We start from the raw sequence: 20,633 nt of genomic DNA, 5'->3' as shown, positions 1-20,633 counted from the left end.
TTAAATGGCTGCAATAATGACGCCCAAAGCTGGGGGGGAGATGATACCATCCCTAATTTTTGCCGATGACACCATCCTTATATCCCAAACACCCAAGGGGCTGCAATGTTTAGTTAGGGGCATATTACCAAGCAATAGCGATAATTATCGCTATTGCTTGGCTAGAGACAAAAATTTACCGGTGAGCTGCGGCGATTTTTATCGCAGATAAACCTTGGTATTACCAAGGTTTATCGCAAATGCGATAAAAATCGGCCGCAATGCATGAATATCACTGAAAAGTCCGCGATATTCATACTAATGCTCTTAGCCATGTTATCCACCTCCCATTGGATAACTTGGCTAAGAACTGCTCAGGGCAGGTGTTAGCTTTTGGAGATATTTGCGCTTAGCGTGAATATCTCCAAAAGTTGGTAATAGGAGATAGCGATGTTAGCAACTGTTTCCAGTCGCTAACATCTTGGCACGCCCACTTTGCATGTGATTAGTGATAAATATCACTGGCATGCAAAGTGGGGCCCAAGATGGCTGCTATCTCCTACTAGCTGTTGCTAACTGGTGTTAGCGACAGCTAGGTAATAGGGAGATAATTTTATCTCCGCTTTCTTGGCTTTTAAAGCCAAAAAAGCGGAGATAAACCCCCTTGATAATATGCCCCTTAGTACCTTCCAAACATACTGCAAAAAAAATGGCCTTTGGATTAACACCAATAAGACAAAGTATATGGCAATAAACCCTCATAAGTCCTTTAAAGAAAATGTGTCTTTAAATGGACAAAAACTGGAATACGTCCAAAATTTTAGTTATTTGGGTGTTTCTTTGGACTCAAAACTATTATCAAAAACCCAATTAGAAAAGAGCAAATTGCTATTGACGCAAAACACTTTACCGATTTTAAAAAGGCACGGAAATAGCCTTCATAAAGCTGTATCAACAGCGCTTGAGGTATTTCGACCCCAAATTCTGTCAGCAGCCAAATTCTGTGATATAAGGTAATGCCCTCTATCTCCATGGTACCATGTAGCAGTGCCAGCTTAACTGTCTGATCAGTTAGGTACTCTAATGTATCTTGTAAAGAATGCCAGAACGCTGTCCAATATAACTCTATCAACTGGCAGCCCCATGGGGGTTCATTTTATCACAGTAAATGTGTTGGGATCTCTAGAAGCCTACTCAGCCCTGTCTTGGTAAGCATGTGTGTGGCTAAGTACCAGTTCTGTATATTCTTGAAGTAGCTACATTTCAGTCTGGTCTCATGGAGACCAAAATGCATCATTAATATTTCATTCCATTCTCCCTTTATATTGTTGTGGTTTAGGTATGCATACAATTTTATTCTTAAGTGATCTTTTGCGGGCTTAGAATAGGTGAGGTGATCAATCATGTTGTTCGGGTGCTGTCATTACTACATTGACCCCCACATATCTAAGTATTGAATTATAGATAATTCATGGATATCCCAAAGCTGTTTTCTAGCATCATCTTAGTTGGGTGTATTTCCAGAAGTGTTGAGCTTCGATCCTGATCTCCTCTTGGAGGATGGAGAACAATTTAGGTGACCGCCAGTTGTCAGATGATCTAGGGTATTAATACTCATGGCCTTCCAGTACAGCCATTGGAATGTATGTTTGCTTATGCATACGGTAGAGTTGTACTATATGAGCATCCGTCTATGTAGACATGAGTGAACCTGTTATCCAGGTCTGCATTATAGCTTGCACCATAGGGTTGTTGGTCAGTCAGTTTTGAAGGTTGGGGCATCGCAAAACAAGCTCTATGGTCTTATTTTTTATTTCCAGGTATGTTTCTTTTCATTTGTACCCACAACAATTACAAGTTGGTAGGGTGAAATATCATATGCACTGTAAGCCAATCCCACCCGGTCATCTATGATCTATAGACTTTTGCGGTTTTACCTTTGATCCCATTGATCCTCATACAAATGTGTGAATAGATTTATCAGTAGGTGTGAAAGTCCAAGAGGTATTAAAATTGGGAGCATTTCCATTATATAATGAAAGTTTCTCCTCCTTCTTCACTGCTTGGCTCCTGCCCCAGATAGAGAGTTGCTGGTGTGACCATCTATTAATGTCACTCTTCATTTTTGTTTTAAACTGTAGGATATTTTATGTTGTGTGGTGTTTATTGAAAATTAGAGCCCTCTAAGGAGGGTGGGTTGCTATTCTTAATAAAGGAATATACTTGATTTTACCTCAATTTACTTTGTATTCCAGTATATTGGAGAAGTCTCTTATTAAGGCCATTAACACCCATAATGATCTTTATAAGGTAATCAATGTTAAAAAAATATTGTCTGCATATAGTAGGACCTAATTTTGTTTGCCCGCTTTGTCAACTCCACTATTACTTCTGACTGGCAAATGGCTTCTGCTATGGGCTCAAGCACCAGTATGAATAATGGGAGCAATAGAAATTCCTGCCTGTTCATGATGAGTAACTAAAAGGGTTCTAATAGAAAAACTCAGCAGTTCTTTTGGGCAGCTGGGGCATGATGGGTCATGATGTAGTCACCAGACTTTAGAGCAATGCAATTATCCCCTAAATGGTATCTCAACAGAGTGCAGAATATAAAAATTCACTCGATTTGGTTTAGCTCCTTTTCAGTGTCAAAAGGCAGGGTCAGACGTTCATTATTAGCATCTATAAGGAGCCAAAGCAGTATGTATGTATGTATGTATGTATGTATAGGCATTTATATAGCGCACTACTTACCCGTAGGGTCCCAAGGCGCTTCGACCGCTGCAAAACCCTTCCTGGCTTTCCTGAGAGATGGTCCCTTAATGGGTATCTCCAGCGGTCTGGTGGGGCCGTTAGTGAAGATGAGGCAAGCTAATGCCCAGAGTTGCCGAGTGTGATCGCTGATCAGAGTGGGCACCGAGGCAAGAGAATTATCGAGTCCGCTGACCCTGGTCCAGAAACCTGCCGCGCCGGGAATCGAACCCTGGTCCCGGGCCGTCCTCTGCTCTCGGGTCTGCTGCCTCTAACCAGTGAGCCACACTACTTCACCAAGCAGTGGGGGATAGGAGTCATATATGATGCCCAATTGATCTGCCAGGCACAGACCCTACATGTGTCTAATGGCTCAGTGATGGGGTCACTTTCCTCATCCTACTTGCCAACACCTTCTTTACCTTTTTAATAACATTCATATTACGGGGAGAGCGCGGGACGCGGCGAAACAAAATGTCTGCTCCCTCTTGAGCTCCGCAAGGACCCATTCCTTGCCAGTGTTTTCTCCATAAATCGGCGGATTCTGCAATCGGAGATGCTCCCCCTCACCATGGTATGCTTTTTGGGGCTTCACATGCATTTTTTCACGTAGTCAAATGTGGAAATGCTCCTCACTCGACAGCGGCCGCCATTTTGTTTTTTCACTCGTTTTTTTCAAAACTATTTTTTTCCTTTTTTCTTGCTCCTGACCCTCCAGTTACTTTCAATGCTCACTTATTACTGCAAATAGCGGCTAATTCTTTTAATTGACTGATTCAATTATGTTTCTTGGAACTATTTTCACCTCAGTAATACTCCTGTGAATGTGCGTCACTGGCATATGTGGTATATCCCTTGGTCCACGTAACAGCGCTACCATTCTATCGCAGTTTGCTGTATTTTTGAGCGATTGATTTCCTTTGTGTGCTTTCCACTTGAATGTTATTGCTGTCTGTGTCAGCTTACCACTTATGTGCCCTGGTGGTCCACCTTCCCTCTATCTCTACAACTGGTCCTCTCAGTGTTCGTCATAATGGAACACGCACACAACTCCAAAGTTTCTACTACCGCTTCTTCTACACGCAAGGACCCTCCTTCCTCTGGTAAACGCCTCAAAAAGGATCCTCCCTCTCCTTCTAAGTCTCCACTTTCTGTCACTCTGGAAGATATCATGGAGGAGCTACGCCTCATACGCCCTTTTATGGCTGATACCACCACTACTTTACAGAGACTGGACGAAAAGTGGCCCAACCTGGATAAGAGGGTATCAGATGTTGAACAACAGATCAGTGATGCCCAAGACGTTGTTGCTAAGGTTGCCAGTCTTACAAGGGAAGTTGATATGCTCAAGAAAACCTCAGAGGAGTTGGAAAATCCTAATCGGTGCAACAATCTGCACATTTATGGTATTCTGGAGAATTTGGAGGGGTCAGATATCGTCCAATTTTTAAAGACTCAAGTCTTACCTATTACTGGCCTTCCTAAGCATCTGGATGTGAATATTCAAAGGGCACATCGTCTTGGACCGAAAAACTCATCTATATCTTCTAAACCTAGAGGCATCATCACCTATTTTCTTCTCTCATCTGACTTTATGACTATCCTTCACTCTGCCAAACAGCACAAGCAGTTACTATGGTCTGGTCACAACTTTTTTCTCACTCAGGATGTTTCTAAGTTGACTGTTACATGACGCAAGGAGTTTCTGGACCTACAACCTATGCTACGATCCATGAATGCCAGATTCGGCCTCATTCACCCTTGCTTTTTCAAAGTGACCTATAAAGAAAGAACTTTCAGCTTTGACGACCCAGCGGACCTTCGGAAGTTTATCAACACTCATAAAGGAGATTCCATGGAACACAGCAGTTCTTAATGTTTCTGGTTTTGTGCTTGTTGTTTTATAACTTCTCGTTATTTTGTTCCTCATGGTAACGTGTTCCTGTTCTTCTAACCTTGTTTTTAGGTCTTCTCTCCATTGTTTTGGTTATATCTTCCCTTCATTGTGCTATTCCTTTGTCTTTTCTATGCATCCCAGGACGCTGCCTTCCTTTCCCAATTGTTTGGTAAGTCTCCTTCATTTGTTTTACATTGTCGTGTTTGGTCTCCTGACCCAATCGTATTTTTTCTTCCCTTCTTGTATCCAATGATTTTTGAGGCCATACATTTGATGTTCTTTTTTGCTGTGTGGTTGTTTGTCCTTTGCTGCTCCCGCTCTCACTTTATTGTCCTTCGTGCTTTTGACCTTCATGGCTAAAGCCATCTAGCTTTTTGCCATTTTGTTTTCTTCACTTTATCTCAGGGGAGTTTTGATCTCCCATTCCTCTCCTTTTCCTTCTATTTTTTCACTCAATTTCTTTCCTCGTGGCATTCTTCATTTGCTTCTGCTCTTCTTATTTTACTTTCCCCTTGTTATTCATACCCAGATTCTCCTCAATTTATTTATTTATTTATTTATTTTTAACACTTGTAAAGCGCTGCTTATACCCTTAGGCGTCAAGGCGCTCAAACCATTATTGAAAAAGTGAGGAATGAAGAACTAAACAGGTTGACGGAGATAGAGTGAGTTAGTGAGAGAAAAGCCAGGTTTTCAAAAGTTTGCGAAACTGGAACAGCGTGGTACTTTGTCTGATGTTGAGAGGCAAGGTGTTCCAAAGTTTAGGGGCCGCCACCAAAAAGCGACGGTCCCCCCAGGACACTGTTTTGGTGCGTGGAACAAGCAATTGGTTAAGGGCAGCTGAACGTAGAGCTCTTGTGGGCTTGTAGATTCGAAGTCTGTCTCGTAGAAAATGTGGTCCTTGGTCATTGACTGATTTAAAAACTATACAGAGGGCCTTAAAGTGGACTCTTTTTTGTACAGTCAGCCAATGGAGATCTTTTATGTTTTTGGCAATGGGTTCAAACTTTGTTTTGCCGGTGATAAGGCGAGCTGCTGCATTTTGTATGGTTTGCAATTTTGTAGTAACTCGGGTTTGCGCATTAAGAAATAAACCATTACAATAGTCCAAGGATGAGAGGACAAGGGCAGAAACAAGTGTCTTAATCGCAGATTCGGGAAGAAAAGGACGTATTTTGCGAATCATTTTTAGTTTTAGGTGCGCCGTAGATGCAGTCTTGTTGGCGTGATCCATAAAGTTCAGTCCATCATCGAAGACAATCCCCAGGTTCCTGACCTTGGAAGTTGGTGTAGGAGGTGTACCAAAGGTCTCTGGCCACCAAGTGGTGGACCAGGCTGGTGATAATGGACCGAAAATAAGTACCTCAGTTTTTTCTGAGTTTAACTTTAAACAGTTTGTCGCCATCCAGTCTCCTATATCTAGGAGCCCTTTCTTGAATTTTTCGGCTACTTGCTCTCCGTCACCTTTGATCGCCAACACTAGTTGGGTGTCGTCGGCGTACGAGGTAAGGCTCATCCCGTGTGCTTTGATGGTCTTAGCTAGGTCCGACACATAGATGTTGAAGAGTGTCGGACTAAGGGATGAGCCTTGAGGAACACCACAGGGGGCGGAGAGTTGTGCTGATTGAAAGGGTCCTAGAATGACCGCCTGCGTTCTATTGGCGAGGAAAGAGGCAATTAGATTTTTGGCCGTATGACAGATGCCTAATCCTTGGACACGGTCGACCAAGATGTTGTGGTCGACCGTGTCGAAAGCCGCTGATAGGTCTAGCAGAACCAGTATGGCAGTGCCACCTTGGTCCCTGATGACCCTGATGTCATCAGCGGCTTTGATCAGGGCTGTCTCGGTCCCGTGATGTTTCCGAAATCCAAACTGTGTGTTGTCAAGGAGCTGGTGCACTTCGATAAACTCAGAGATCTGGGTGTTCATGATCTTTTCAATTCAATTTTTTCATGATTCACTTATTATATTTTCTCTCCTTCCAACAGTCTCTCTTTCCTCTTTAAAGTTGTTTATCTTTTGCTTATGTCTATCTCAGCTCTCTTCATTTTTTCTATCTTTAAGATTATCTTTCTATTTTCTTCATAAATGAATGGTCTTTGTGTAATATCTTGGAACGTTAAAGGTCTTCGTAACCCGGTTAAAAAACAACAGGTTTTATATCATTTAGCAAGATTGAAACGCCAAGTTGCTTTGTTACAAAAAACTCACCTTTCCCAAAAAGACCTTTCCTCTCTACGCAAATAATGGGTGGGTGATGTATTTTGTTCACCCTCAGTTAACAATAAGAATGGTGTTATCATTTTGCTTCACAAATCACTGTCAATTCAGTTAAAAAATGAGATTTCAGACTCAAATGGCAAGTGGTTGTATTTAGATGTTACAGTCAATAACTCAGATTTATCCTTTTGCAATGTTTACGGTCCCAATGGTATTGATCTCACTTTTTGGAATGACTTCTCCAAGTTTCTTTCCTCTCACACCAACTTTGATTTAATTGTTGGAGGTGATTGTAATCAGTTAATGGACCCTTTCCTGGACCGTAAATCTCAAACCAGTTATATTCCCAACAAAATGCAAAAGTCCTTTTACAAAGCAATCTCTTCCAGAGGTCTAATTGACTCCTGGAGATTGTCCCATCCCGATGCCCTGGAATTTTCCTTCTTTTCTCTTGTCCTTGGATCACACTCCCGGATTGATTATATTTTTCTCACTCAACACACTTTCCAATTTATGACAAATATAGAAATTGGTTCTATTCTCATTTCAGACCATGCCTCTGTTATTCTAGACATTGATTTACCTTCACCTACTCCCAGCTCCCGGGAAGAATTCTTTCACAATAATCTTAACTCTACTTCCCAATTCCATTTTGTATGGAATGCTTTTAAAGCTTCAGATAGAGGCTTTATCATAGACTTTGTTTCTCGTAAAAAGAAACAGGCCCTTTACAAATCCTCTCTTATTCTTAAACAGATCAAAGATCTAGAGCATATTTTTTATACATCCAACTGTCCTGAAGCTCTTTCTTCCCTTATTAAAGCTAAACTTCAATTTAATAAATACTCTTGTGATGCGGCCGGCAATCATCTTTTAAAATGTAATTCTAAAATGTATGGAGGGCATAATAAAGCTGGCAGATCTCTTGAAAATTACCTTAAAATTAAGAAACAAAAATCCAAAATAGCTGTTATTACTGATGCTCATGGGAATCGTCACAGCACGGACGATAAGATTCTTGACTGTTTTGCTCAGTATTACTCCTCTTTATATACACCTGAATCGACACCATCCCCTTCTCAAATAGACTCCTTCTTTCTAAACATACCTAAATCCTCAACCGCTGATCTTGATTTCTCCTCTCTTGATGCGCCCATCTCTGAAAAGGAGATTCTACAAGCAATCACTCTTTTACCCAAAGATAAGTCCCCCGGCCCGATGGTTTTACTGTCCGCTTTTATTTTCATTTTAAAAATTATCTAGTACCACACTTATCCTCACTGATAGCTTCTTTTCTCTCCATGGGTGAATCTAAAGGTTCTTTTACTCAAGCCATGTTATGCTTACTCCCCAAAAAAGATAAAGATCCCTCCTTTTGCAAAAATTATCGGCCTATTTCTTTAATCAATACGGACTGCAAAATATATGCAAAATTTGTAGCCTCCCGTTTGAATACTGTTGTTCCGGACCTCATCAACATTTATCAGTCAGGCTTTGTCAAAGGCAGGTCTATTACAGATAATTCTAGAACCCTCCTCAACATTATGCATCTTACCTCCAAAATGAATACCCCTCTTGCTGCCACCACCCTTGATGCTGAAAAAGCATTTCATAGGGTTAATTGGGATTTTATGTTTAGGGCTCTTCACTGACATGTTTCAGTCCCCATATTATTAAGCTAATCCATTTATTATATTCAGCCCCCTCTACTTCTATTTAGGTTAATGGTGCTCAGTCAGCTTATTTCTAAGGGTGGGCGTAAAATCCGTTTCGCGGGCGAATTTGCGAATTTTCCGCGATTTCGCAATCCGCGAATCTCGCGAAATGGCGGTAAAATCCGCGAATCAGCGGGTACGAATTTTCAGCCAAGCAAGGGTTACAGCAGCAGGTGCAAAAGTTGAACCTAATTTCTTTGTAACCTTTTACAAAAGGGTTACAAACAAATTAACTTAAACTTGGACACCTGCTGCTAATTGCTTCCTGGCGCCTCGTTGCCTACTTGCAACTATTCTCTGACCCTGCTCTGACCCTTGAAGCAGGGTCAGAGAATAGTTACAAGTAGGCAACGAGGCACCTGTCCAAGGAATTAAACCTCATCAGTAAGCACTTACAGACATAAAAAACAGGAAGAAGGGAGAGGATGGAAAATACACCCATTTTGAGTTGTCAGGAGGGGTTAAACTAAAAGAGACCTTTACAGCACAATTTTCATATGCATTTTGCTAAAAATAAAAAGCTGTATGTTCTGTAGGGGCATCTCAGGAATCTGGCCCTTCAGAGATCCGGCCTCTCTTTCTTTCTCTCACTCTCTCTCTCCCTCTCTCTTTCCCTCTCTTTCTCTCTCTTTCTATCTATCTATCTATCTATCTATCTATCTATCTATCTATCTATCTATCTATCTATCTCTCTCTCCCTCCCCCATAAACGACTGCATGGGCAACTTCGCTATGCAAGCGGCTCGCGAAGACGCAAAAATCCCCGCGAACACGCAAAAAACCCCGCAAACACGCAAAAAACCCCGCGAACACGCAAAAAACCAAAAATCCGCAAATTCGCACAAATTCGCGAATTTTGCAGATCGCGAATTCGCAAATCTGCAAATTCACGGATTGCGAATTCGCAAAATTCGCCCATGCTTACTTATTTCCCTTTACATAGGGGTACTAGGCAAGGCTGTCCTTTGTCCCCCCTCCTTTTTATTTTAGCCTTAGAGCCTTTCCTTGAAAAAATTCGGTGCTCTACATCTTATTCCGGTTTTGTTTATAAAACGCTAGATATCAAATTCACAGCATATGCTGATGATATTTTACTTTATATCTCTAAACCTACTACTTCTCTACCTGCTCTCTTTTCCTTACTTCATGAATATTCCCCAGTTTCTGGATATAAGTTGAACATTGATAAGTCTGAAGTATTACCTCTTAACAAACATTGTCTTTCACATATGTTTCAAGGTTCCGGTTTTGAACGGAATCCAACGAGCATCAAATGTCTGGATGTCCTATATGCCAACTCTATCAAAGATACCATCAAAATCAATCATAAAGATATTCTTTCCAAGTTCTCTGCTCTTATAGAACGCTGGTCCCCCCTATTTCTATCCTAGTGGGAAAGATTGGCAACTATTAAAATGATGCTTCTCCCCATTATTAATTTTTATCTCTCTATGCTGCCCATTTCCCTCCCTCCTTACTTTTTCACACACATTCGCATCCTTGTTCGTTTTCTCTGGAAAAACTGTAAATCCAGGATCTCACTGTTTCGCCTTCAACAACCAAAGCATTTGGGAGGTGTACATTTTCCCAACCTCGTTCATTTTCATTCGTCCTTCACTTTAAAACAAATTTGGCCATTCCTAGCAGATTCATCCTCTTCCCCTATCACCGCATGGTGTGCCCTAGAGCTAGCTCAGCTTTCGCCTTTCCCTTTTCTCGCTGCCACCCATTTATCTCAACCCCCTAAACGATTTCTTTCAACCACTTTCAAACTCTCCAGGGCGCTTACACTTTCATTGTTTCACTCCTCTTTTTCTCAAGCACATCTTCACTCTCTTATCCCGTTATGGTATAATCATTCCTTGAAGATCAATAACAAAGCCCTTTTTTGGAAGGAATGGATTGACAAAGGTATTATGTATGTAGATAAGCTCTTTGTTAATAGCTCCTTCTTGGATTTTTCAGATATTCGCTCATCCTTTCAATTATCTAAAATATATTCTCCCCAGTTCCCTGATTTTAAACTAGCTTTCCTACCCTCATATCATACCACAATCATTATCTGACAATGTTCCATCAGACACTACTCCATTAGATTTCACCACCCCACACAAAGCTGCTACTATTTACAGTATCCTTTCCCGCTCTACTCCTGACCGCCCTAAATCCAAACCCGAACTTGCACGGGAAAAAGATCTATCACAGGATTTTTCCTTTCCTATTTGGGAATCCATCTGGTCTAAAATCCATATTGTATCTCATTCAGCTAGCACCACTTAGACTCTTTGTTTTTTTTATAATCGACTTTTCCTTACCCCCTCAGACCTATTCAAGTTCAAAACCTCAGATTCCAGTCAATGTTGGTCATGTCCTCATTCTGACAGTAATCTCTTTCATATGTTTTTTCAATGCCCCTTGGTTAAATCCCTTTGGCAACAAATATGGTGCAAGCTGAATGATATTTTAAGCTCTCATCACACTTTTGACATTGTTCATATTTTTCTATGTGGTTCTTCTCCTATTTGGAATGTTTCATATACTGTTCGTAAATTTATAGACTTGTTCATAGCTATTTCTTTGCAGATTATTACTACGAATTGGAAAGATACTTCAAAGATCTCTTATACTGCATGGTGGAATTTGTTATGTCATCATCATAGACTTGATTGTGCCCATGCTACGACTACCTCTCTTTTGATTAAAAGAGAATTCTTATGGTTACCTTTAACTGATTTTCTTTCCAGACGTGTATCCTAATATGCCTCATTTGTTTCTTCTAATTTATCTTACTCTTCTATTTTCTGTTCTCATTTCCTCCATCCTCCCTCTCTCTCTTTCTTCCCTTTCTTTTCCTCTCTTTCTCTCTTTCTTTCTCCCAAAATATAAAAAAAGCATCTTCCCTTAGTATATATATTATGTTTTCCCCTTTGGGATCTCTTGTTTTTAAAATTCACACTTATATTGTATCTTTACATTTCTCCTATTTTTCTTATTGTTTGTGATTTTGCACTAATGTTTTACTTGGCGTATTTGAATTAATAAAGCTTTCTAAACTAAAAAAAAATAACATTCATATTACAATATCAGTAGATTTGACAAGTTTAAGAAAACAAAAAGGGACCATTTATAAAACTCCTCTAGGAACTCGGTTCGGTTGGATAAACTTTATTTCGATTCAAAAGCAGAATCTTAAAAGTATAAACAGATAAAAAAAACATTACACATTACACAAATAATTCAAAAAGACCATACAGTTATGTCAATAAATATATTATACATCCATAAAGTTGATTTACAATATATTTAGGATACATGTAAGTTAAAAGATCACATATAATAAAAAAGAGATTTTGTAAAGTGTGTGTGCAATCCATAAAGATACCAATCTACACAATGGTTTCATAGATATAAATCAAACAATATTCCATGATGATAGTCAATATCGATTTCTGATGGTGAGCGCCAGTCTAATAAAACTAAGCACAGCACTACATATAGCTGGAGTTGATAGTGAGAGTAAATATTCGTATCCCTCTTTGTAATAGCGGGGTTAACAAAACAGGCCTAATAAATGGATTTCTTGGATCTTTTACAAAGTACAAAAAAGAATAAGATGCACAGTGTTTTGTGAAACTTTGTTGTTACAGGGGCAAGGGGGTAATCTCTCACACCACCCCACTTGCTTTGGAAAAGCAAATAGGAAATGCAGTGTGTTAAGGTGAAACCTAGTCAAATAAAAGCGCCATTGGATATGCTCAATATATGAAAGGTAAGGCCGCTGCTGCAACCTTCCCCTATCATATACCACGCTCTCATTATTTCTCAACATACCTAACCTGGTGCGAAAGGCCTCTTTAAATATTAGCTTGGTCTCCCTACCAATAGTTTCTGTGTTTAAATAAATATGACCCAGGCCTATCTTAAAAAAAGGTTTCCCTGACATATAATAACCATGGGATCTTCGCAGAATACTCAAGCTTAATGCAATCTTGCAATATTTCCTTCGTGAGTTTCAATTCTTCAGAACTCCAAACCTTGCTCCAAAGCAGCAAGGGGGAGACATGAATAATGTCACTCACAAATTCGAGACCCACCTCAGTATGGCAAAAGATGTTTGAGGTACCAGATGGGACAGGTAAGAGGAGCTTTATAAACTTATTTTCCATGATTTGGATTTTATTACAGGTTTGTGTACCCCACACGCCAGCGCCGTATGTTGCAACAGGGATGCATTTTGCTTTATATAAGGATTTTATTTCTGCAACCGGCTTCTGACCCAATTTACTTGAGAAACGGAAAATGGGCTCTATGGATTGGGTAGCCTTTTGCACACGGGCTGATTTTAGGGGATCCTAGCTCAAGGTTTTATTAAATAGATTCCCAGGTAATTGAAACTATCAACTTTCACAATAATTGAGTCCTTCACCATAAGCCTGCAAGATTTTACCCCTATTGAGCCACGGACCATGGTAAAGGATTTTGTGAAGTTGACCCTATGATCTAATCCTTGCATAAAAGTTTCAAAAGCATTCAAACACGTTTGCATGCTATTGTCGGTTTGGGTCATTAGCACTGTGTCATCTGCATAAGATAACATCGGTATCCATTTACCGTTAACCTGGGGGAAATCTACACAACTTTCCAACAGAAAAGCTTCCAGACCATTGGTGTACACCAGGAACAGGAAAGGGGCCAATATACACCTCTGGCGGACACCTTAAGTCGATGGAATGGACTTTGTCTTCTCCACGGCAGGGCCAAATCTAATCCTTACTGTTGTGACAGCATGCAGTCTGCGAAGGAGGGTGACCAACGGTTCTTCGAACCGCATGGACTCCATCATTTGCCACAATTTATTTCTACATACAGTGTCAAAGGCACTGGATAAGTCAATGCAGGCCAAGTGTATACAACCACGCTTAGCCCTCATGTACTTACCCATGATTAGAACCAAATTTAGGCACTGCTCAGTGGTTCCTTTTACCCGCCTAAACCCGTATTGGGAATCCACAATAATACCCGTTGACTCAGCCCAGGTTTCCAGGTGGGCCAAAATCACCCTACCCATCAGCTTACAAGACGAATCTATTAACGATAAGGGTCTGTAACAACAGGGGTCGCATTTGTCGCCCTTTTTAAATATCGGGACCACTACCGCCTCTTGCCAGGAAGGCGAAATGCGACCTACCACAACTGCTCTAAACAAGAGTAATAGGAGTGGGGCCCACACCTCAATATTATATTTAAAGAGGTCTAGGGGGATTGAGTCCGGCCCTGGGGCCTTTAATGGAGTGCCTTTTCTTAATGCAGCTTCTACCTCTGAAAGGGTCAATGAGAGGCTGAGCGTATTCGCTGACTCCAAATTGAAATCACAAGTCCCCTCATTAGCAGTTGGGAGGGTCGACCCTTTTGGTTTAAAAATGTTCCCATAATGTGCTTCCCAGGTGTCCCCTGGGATATGGACCAGCATTTTATCCTTTTCTTCGGTTCTTATAAAAGGACGATTTATTACCTCCCAAAAGAGTTGACTGTCCTTTAGTTCTGAGGCTTTTCCTAAATCATCCCATGCCTTTTTCTTTAAGTCTAATTTACGCTTAATAACAGCATCTCTGTACATTTTTCTTGACCTTCTAACTAACTCCCTGTCCCGTGGAACTTGGTGTAGTGCCTTTGTTAGTCTAGTTTGCGCTCTGGAGCTTTCTGCATCAAACCATTTACAGGCATTCCCTTTCTTCCCTCCCACAGATTTTAGGAGGTAAGGAGCCACATTACCTAGAAGAGCCTCAAAGTTCTTAATCATCACATCCAGCTCATTAGAGGGGGTTAAGCAAGCATCTATCTTTTCTTTGTTTGTTTTAAAAAATCTCCACCTCTAGATGGCTTGCATCTACCTTATCCCACTTTAGGGTGACCCCCTTGTTCTGGCTGAATTTGATTGAATGGGCCACGGTCTGAGCTCTCTTAAAAGCGGGACACAGGCTCAGAATTAGGGGGTTGTGATCACTGGCTGGGTTTGCCTCAATCTGAAAATCATTAATAAGATGAATATAATTTCTAGAGACCAGAGCAAAATCAATTACGCTCATCTGACCTCCTGTACCATGGAAAGTGGGTATACTCAAAAGTCTTGAAAAGTTGGATATATCCAGGACACAAAGGTCATTAATCATTATGATATTATGTAAAGCCTCTCCTTGTTTTGAGTGCTTAAAATGTGCCAATGGCTGGTCACTTAGATCTACTAGACCACAGACTCTGGAACCACTAAATTTGCACAAACTACAATTAAAATCTCCTACCCACATGATAAAAAGAGGAAATATAGTATTGGTTACTTTAACAATCTCATCCTGTAATTTTTCAATAACCACTGTAACATGGGTATCGAATATGTTATAGTACCAATTTATTAAAAGCAAAGGCACTAGAAATATGTCCTTAATCATAAGCAGTTGGTACCAGGGAGATTCCACCAGTGTAAGAGTTTTTATCATATTATGCTTTACAGAAATAGCTGCCATGAGACCACCCTTGGCTCTTCCAGCAAGTGAGGGTTCGGCACAAACATTGAAGATTATGGGCCAGATGTAGGTAATCTCGATTTACCTACTCTTAAATACCGAATCATACCGATTCGGTATTTAAGAGTAGGTAAATGGGATGTAGGTAATTTCACTTTTGAGATTACCGAATCGGAATGATTCGGTAATTACTGATACGGTATTCACCGATTCGGTAATTGCTATTGATTTCTGGCCTTGGGGCCCATAGGAATCAATGGCAATTACTGAATCGGTAAATACTGATTCGGTAAAATTACCGAATTTGCAAGGGGAACAGCGTGTCACTTTGACACCCTGTTGCACCCCTCAATTGTGCATGGGTGCACATGTTGCTGACATACATGCCCTTAGGGCATTTGCAACATGGCACGTTTTTCAAGCAAAAAAATGCTTTTTGTAGGGTTTTCATTATTTACCACCAACTTCTAGTTGGTGGTAAATAACGAATTCTTAAACCCTTGTAGCACTGATTACAGTGCTACCTACATGTTGAATTACAGAATCAGTAATTTTACCAATTCAGTATTTTACCGAATCGGAAAAATTACAAATTCGGTAAAATTACCGATTCTGTAATTTAACATGCCCCTACATCTCAATATCCAAATACCGGTCGGAAACGGCCGAAAATCTGTATTTTCGGCCGTTTCCGACCGGTATTTGGATACCTACATCTGGCCCTTGGTATCCATCCAGGCTAAGGTCCCCTCTGCTCCAAGTCTCCTGGAGGCACATTAAATCAAAGGATTCAATAAATTTTAAACATACCGGATCCTCTAACCTCCGGGAGAGACCAACTATATTCCATGAAATCAGGCGGGAAGGGTAACCCTCAGCCAGACTATCAACTTCCCCCAGGGGTATTGTTACTTTCAACTGGGCCGCGTGTGGTTCTGAAATTCTCAAACCTGTCTGCATTTTAATCTTGCCCTCACGTAGGTCAGTGAAGTGGGCCCAACGAACAAGTGGCTTTGCCTTCTGAGTTTCTGCATATATTAATTTGGGTTTCTCTGACTCTGAATGAACTGCAGAGAGAGTAACCCTTTTCACCTGAAACTGACCTTTTGCAAAACCAGTTTCGCTAGCTGATCGTTGTCTGAGTTTTTCAATCACTGTTCAGGACCTTGTTAACCATTAGTTTCCATGCGCATATGTTATCTTAAACAATATCTAAATGGCTTCTTTCCTTAAAGACTTTCTTTTCTGAAACATGGGTTTTCACTATGTGTCGTGACTGCCATCTAGTGTTACTTTTTATGTAGGCCTCAGAATTTAGTTTGTGAGCAAAGCAGTCTGACCTGTTGTGAATCATATATACACATTAACCAGGGATTTCTTCGTGCGCTGGAGTTAATTTTAGAAGCTGCCCTTTCACCTAGGAATTGACCCTGCCAAGCCAATTTCCCTGCAAGATCGATATTTACCTTTTCCAATCACTATTCAAGACATTTGTTAACTTTTAAAGTTTCTTTACGTATTTGTTATCTGGCACATTATCTGAAACTACTTTTTCTGACTATTTCTTCATTTCATGGGTTATGCTTTCAATTAAGGGTTTGTGCGGGCCTTCCAGATTAATATTTAGATATGCCTAAATATTAACTTGTGGGTTGGGACACTGTAAAATGAGCTTTAGTGCATGATGCTGTGTGATGTCATGTACTTTCTATTGGTTGAATTTTGGTGCAGGGATGTGCATTTTAATTTTACCTTTTAGTGTATAAATAGGGATGTCTCGCCTTAGTAAAATTGAGCAGTTTCTTGAGTTGTACACCGTGTTGTATTGCTGGGATTTCTGCTACTAGCTGTAGCTAATAAATTTGATCTCTGACGCCACCTAGAAGTATTCCGTGTCTCTGTATACCAAGGCAAGGGAACCTAAAGGACTCTGGGCGTGTCCCTGACGCCGCTGGGTACTTGAAAACCCGGTTCTTCAGTTGGCGCCCAACGTAGGGCAGACTTCAGCGGTACCGGTCCAAGCCTAAAGATTGCGAGGAGCCACGTGAGGAAATTCTGGAGGAGGGCCCCCACTTCATCGACCCCTGCATGTCGGCGTGGACCAAAGGACTTTTCTGCGAGGCTTCCCACTTTCCAACGGCTGGGAAGGACTGCTGCCCTGACTGTCGCCTTGTCTTGGACCCTCCGATTGATGTTTGTAAAGCGAGACGATAGACGGTCTTCTGGTGGCGTGACAGATATTTGGTTAAGTATAAGTGGGTCGCTCCCACGACTTTGTCTGGTTCCTTGTTTTTGATTTGGCTGCTGCAGTATCCAAAGCCGAAGGGCTTGTATATTTACGAGTGTATCATTTTTTGATTCCCTTTGAAGTTTGAAACCAGACTAGAGAGCAAGATGCCTGGTCTTGGTAAATTTGGTAATTGGTTTGTTTGTGGTAGTAACAGGGATTCCCGATTGGAGGATTCATGTCCGATACCTCCGGTTGGAACTCCGACTTATGAACTTTACTCAAAACACAGAGTGGGCCCTATTACTTATAATGAAGTATGGGTCCGCTACACTAAAAAGGATGGTGTTTTACAATGGCCCCCACATGGTAGTTTTGAAACAGAGATTTTAGACAATCTAGAAGTTAAGCTATTTAAGAAGAAAGCCCGGCCGGCAATGTTTGACTCTTTCCGCCTTTGGTCAAGGAAGCCAAACAGAGAGAAATTAAGCAAGCAAAGAGAGATAGGAAAGATAAAAATATGTCAGTATTACAAGCTGCTAGACAGTTTAAGGAAGATGGAGAAGAGCGTGCGAGTGAAGTCTTAGAAAGACAGCGTTGCATGGCCATAAACAAATGCTATCCGGCCTTGCCGTCTTCTCCTCCGAAAGTGATGGAAGACCCTGAAAAAGATCCTTTGATCTCTCATTTACTGAGATTGCCTCCTCCCTATGTGCAGGGTGCTACTGCGCCTCCATTACTCCCAGTTGTCCCACCCTTTGTTGTTCAACCTCCTACTGTTGTTCAGCCACCCGGTGCTCCACAGATGGTTTTGCCTTCTCCTGCGCAACCCATTCTAGGGTCGCCAGCCTTGCTACCCGCTTTGCCTCAAGCTCCTTTGCCTTCTGCTTCTGCATCTTCGACTTCTACTGTTCTTGCCCCTACGCCATCCTTGCCTCGGAATACTTATTCTCCTGTTCTTATGTCTGCTTCTTCTCCTTCTGTTCGAAAACGAATGACAGAAACTGTCTCTAATTTGTTGTCACCATTGTTTGGGTCACTGAATATGACCCCTGTTTCGGAACGTAAACAGAGTCGTAGTCAGCTTCCTAGTTCTGAAGAACGGATAGTGTTGGATTTGTTGGCTCGTAGGTGGATTTTAAATACTTCGAGGTATAATTTGCCAGCAGTTATGGATGTTTTCTTTCAGTGGGAACCGCCTAAGCAAAGGTATGTTTTTGATGTAATGTGTACTTTTTTGCGTCAGGAATGGGAAGATAATGAGTTGGGTCCGATTCCGCAGGATGTGCTTGATGTTCAGTCAGATTTTGCCAAAGGGATGATAGCGGAATCTGATGTTACGGATGCCGTAGAGACGATACTTGCTTTCAGATCTAGGCTTTCCCCTCAGACATTGTATGAACCTAATTCTTCTGTTAGGAGGAAAGTGAAAAAGTACCCTATGAGAGAAGTTCCTCCGGTATGGAAAGAAGCAGTTCAGGCTAATGTAAATCAGGGTATTCAGGCCGCTCCGGCTCATTTTCAGCGAGTATGGGTACATGTCCCTTGGAAGAGAGCAGAGGTCTTGGCTCTTAAGCAGACCTTACCTGACCCTCGTAAGAATCCTGCTGGTTATTACAAGGAGTTGTCCCAGACAGTTGAAGCGTGTATTATGAATTTAGCTGACATTGATATGTTGATGGGTAATGTAGTCCCTCAACCCTTGTGGGCGAAGATTCGTCATGAGAATCATGCTGCTGAATTAGGTGATACTTGGGCGAATATTGTTTCTGCAGATGGTAGACAGGAGGGAGGTGCCAAACCTGAACCTCTAGTTTCAGAATTACCAGGTAGAATTATTAATTTGATGAAAACGATGATGCCCGCTTTACAAGTGAATTGGGATAAGTTAGCAGCATGTAAGCAGAAGAAAGACGAGAGTGTATCTGATTTCTTCACTAGGTTTGAAGAGACGTTTATTGATCATAGTGGCCAGGATATGAGTACGGAGGGTGATCAAAGGTTGTTTGTGGATAAATTTGTCTTTAATTTGCTTCCCGAACTTTCTAATAAGTTAAAGGACTCTGAGAGTTCATGGGCTGTCTCTTCGTCGGGCCAGATATTGGCTACTGCACAATATTACGAGAATAGGGATAAAGATGAGAAGGATAAAGTGGAGAAGAAAACTAAAGAGTTAAAGACGAAAGTTCTTTTGCAGCAAGTTTATCCGCCTCGTCAGAATCAGCCTCAGTTTCAGCAACCTCCACAATTTCAGAGATTGTTACAGAAGCCCGAGCCTTATGTTCAGCGATTCTTTCCTGGCCCTAATCAGTGTGCTTATTGCAGAGAGGAAGGTCATTACAAGAATAATTGCCCGGCTTTGTTACAGCGTGCAAATGGTGTATCTGGTCAGAGAGGTCGTGGTAGTTTTCAGCAAGCTCCTAGGAGTAGGGGACGTGGTGTGTTTCCCCAGAATGAGCGTTCCTCTTCCCTACAGAATTCTGCGAATTATTTTGACAGACAGAATGTTCCGAGTGGTCAGTCTGCCCAGTATTATGTTGAGGATTACTATGTCGAAGGTGAGAGTTCTGGTTACAATGATAACTAGGACAGCCAAGGACAAAGTGAGGGAGTAGTGTCAGTTCCAGTAGACCAGAGTGGACCTTATGTTGAAGTGAATACATCAGGTTTGGTAGAACCTTTTCTTTTGGATACTGGTGCGATGAAGAGTTCTATTATGCACTCTAAACTTCCTGGCGCACCTTTGTCTGGCTTGACCAATTTTCAGTAGGATTTTCAGGCGCCCCAGTTCGTAATCCGGTTTCTAGTCCTTTGTCCCTTTCGATTGGCCCTTGTGAATTGGAAGCTCCACTTATTTTTTACGACTGGTTGTGGTGAGAATCTGTTGGGTTTTGGACTTGCTGAAAAGATTATATGCGACATTACATTGTTCTCCTTCAGGAGTAAAACTTACCCTTGCTAAGAAAGTGATTTCCCCAATGTATTTGTCTAAGGACTGTTTGCCACTGGAATTGCGTTCGCTTCCTGATACACTTTGGGCTACAGGACCAAATGATGTTGGTCTTTTGCAGATTCCACCTTATGTTGTCACGCTTAAGTCAAATGCTAGGCTACCTCGTATTCCACAATACAAGATCTCGAGCGATGGCGAGAGACCTCTTTTAGCGATTGTTTATGATCTGGTTGAGAAGGGTGTAGTTGAGGAAACGAGAGGTAATGTTTGTAACTGTCCTGTTTTACCTATCCTTAAACGTACTGATGCTTCTCAGCCATCTGTGTACCGGTTTGTGATCGACCTTCGAGAGGTAAACAAGATAGTCGT

This window comes from Lissotriton vulgaris, chromosome 2_1 (genome assembly GCF_964263255.1).
Source record: "Lissotriton vulgaris chromosome 2_1, aLisVul1.2, whole genome shotgun sequence".
NCBI classification, from domain to species: domain Eukaryota; kingdom Metazoa; phylum Chordata; class Amphibia; order Caudata; family Salamandridae; genus Lissotriton; species Lissotriton vulgaris.
Note: the sequence above shows the minus strand (reverse complement) of the source record.